Raw genomic sequence first — 3130 nt, 5'->3', positions numbered from 1 at the left:
TTGGTACATTTCATTGCCCTTATGCCTAAAACAAATGCAATATAGACAAAAACAAATAACAATGAAATTAAATAGCTATATAAATAGCTATTCATGTTTATTTTCCCCATTAAAAACTCTTACATATCTGTTTAGGTTGGAACTGTTGCTGTTAAAATTCAATAAATAATTTTAATTATGAACTGGAACAAATTGATTGATCACATCGCACAGATGCATAACAGAACAGAGACGCAGGCTTTTTGATAGTGCAACCCTAAGTAACAGTACAGATGAAAAATTCAGGCCTACTGTACATCTTACTGTAGAAATTGTCAAAAGAAATTCTAGGTTGGAGCTGTTGCTCTTAAAATAGAAGTCATAATTTTTATTCTGAACTGGAATAAACTGATTGATCCAGGCTGTATCACATCCGGCCGCGATTGGGAGTCCCATAGGGCGGCGCACAATTGTCCCAGCATCGTGTAAATAAGAATTTGTTCTTAACTGAGTTTCCTAGTTAAATAGAGGTTACATTAAAATAAAACAAATATTTCAAAAAACAATCACACGGATGTAGAGCAGAAAACACACACAGTCCTAATGAGAGGTGTGTGGCTGGTTGAAGATTTCAACAAGCATGTCTATTCTGGGATCAGTTTTTCACAGAGCAACACTGCTCAGCATTGAGACTGTTTCTGTACTTGTTTTTTTGAACTAATCCAGAGTTGAGAATCCTGGCTGACATAGGTATGTGGTGCCAAACTGGACCAGGACATTTACTGCTTTCTCAGTTAGGCAGGAGACTGCTTCCTGCTGTAGATGAGCAACCCAGAACTGCGTGTGTGTTTGCCTCAAAAAGTATCTTGCTTCAATCAGTTTATTCCAGTTCAGAATAAAAATGATGACTTGTATTTAACAGCAACTGTTCCAACCTAGACTTTTCAACAATAATTTCTACAGTAAGATGTACTGTAAGCCTGATCGTTTTTCATCATCTGTACTGTTACTTAGGGTTGCACTATCAGTAGCTAGCTTGCTTTGGCTAACGTTAGCTATTAGCTGTGTACAAGGCCATATACTACTATGAGATAGTACTCCCTTATTTCTGCTTATTATAAAAAGACAACAATGCCTTGCTAGCTGATTTACTTTTCCACTGTCCACTGTTTCCTGAAGCATTCTGCCCTGTTCTGAAAGAATTCCCTGGGTATAACCGTCATGCTGTGGATGTTGGGTCAGGACGTGTCGTTATATGAATTTGTTCGTTTTGATTGACTCATTAACTAAGTACTTCCCCACACAAAACACATTGAGGGAGCTCCTCGTTATTTCTCAAAGTTTGTATGAAAGAGAGATAAACTCATCTGTGTATAGGCTTTTCATGACTATTGAGCTCAGTCAGAACTGGTTTCTAGCATGAGTCCATTTAAAGACATCAGTGACAGACAGCGCATCATCATCTGCTGTTGAACGACAGCGCTGCAGCGTGAGTGATCTTCAAGAAAACTCCAGAGAAAAGATCCGGTAAACCGCAAAGCACACAGGCATCTCCCTCTCCCACTCGCGCAGCTGCCAATCTGAGCAGAGACCGCAGTTGCACTTGGCCAAATCAATTCCAGTAATTGATTCAATAATTATACATTTACTCTGACACGTCGCCGACCCACCATTAACAGGTACGCGACCAATACTTTAAGAAAGGCTGTTCTACAACATTCTATAGTAAGTACCACACATGATCGAGGGATGCTATTGTGTAGTATGGTTTTGTAGAGGCACGTCCAACATTAATGGAGTACAGTAGAAAACTCACAATTTGCAAACATACATGCCAGCGGTTATTTTGCCTTTTAATCATTTGATTTACTTAGAGACCCTTGTCAAACATTACCCTCTGTGAAAACTAGAGGTAGACAACACTTTTAGTGTTGTTAACACCATGCTCCAGTACTCTTGAGCTAATCAGAACACACTGTTTAGACATTGCCCCAGGCTGTCAGAATTAGAAGAAGTGGTGAGAGGCCTTCGGAAGCAGCGCTGGCATGGAACCCATCTGCCATCTGGTGCCCGTGCCTAGCAAGTCCTACCTGGCACCAAACCTGGTCACCTGGTTCCCGGGTTATCCACGTAACACATGGAGCCCCTTTCCACCAACCACTCTGGCATGATCAACGGACCCAGAGGCAAATACCATTGCCCACCAAGCCAGAGCCCAACTCCACCCTGGGCTTCTGTCTAGCCTGCTGTGGCTGATCATGGACCAGCAGCTCCATCGGTTGGATATGTTGGTTCTTTTGACTCTGCTGAAGAACCAAGCTGCAGCAGGAGCAGCAGCAACAGACGAAGCAGTAGGAGCAGCAATAGCAGTAGGAGCAGCAATAGCAGTAGGAGCAACAGCAGTAGAAGCAGCAACAGCAGATGAAGCAGTAGTATCAGCAGCACCTGTGTGCTGCTAACAGCTTTGCTTTCTCCACTGTCCCATACTGGGCTCATCAATACCTGGCTAACTAGCAAAAAGATGATCTAATTATTAGACCAGTGGGGTATTAATGCAGATGGTTAACCCCATGCTTCAGCCATCTATTTATAGCCACTATGCTTCATCAGTTTTATACATTGGTGAGCAGTCTTATTTCTAAAATAACACACCTGTCTGATAATATGGGTCATGTAGGCCTACTTTTAAATAATATGTTATTGGGCTAATTTCAGGGGGTGGGAGGGGCATATCATTTTAGAATGCCAATAACTGGCCATGCATTAAGTATTATGCATATTTTTCTTATAAAATGCTGGAAAATCTATTCTGCTGGCAGCCGAGTTGGATGGTAGGGACAGCCAGTGTTAGTGATGATGTCATCCTCAGACAAGTCCTCAGCTGTTGTTCACTGGACGACTCCTATACTAGCTTTGTGTCACCTTATATTGGGCCTAAAGGCATTCAAACTGTGGTTATGGATTTTATATTGCATACACTAAGGGGTCAAATAGACAGGGGACCAGGGTGTGGTGAGATGGTAGCCCTAACTATTTTACAATTCATTTGTGTTAATTATCCACCATTGACAAAATGCGCTCTTCAAAACCCTTTGAAGAATTCACGCCAGAGTACTGTAGGGAAAGAAATGAAATCCCATCATTCAATCAC

This window comes from Salmo trutta, chromosome 39, assembly GCF_901001165.1.
Source record: "Salmo trutta chromosome 39, fSalTru1.1, whole genome shotgun sequence".
Taxonomy (NCBI): domain Eukaryota; kingdom Metazoa; phylum Chordata; class Actinopteri; order Salmoniformes; family Salmonidae; genus Salmo; species Salmo trutta.
Note: the sequence above shows the minus strand (reverse complement) of the source record.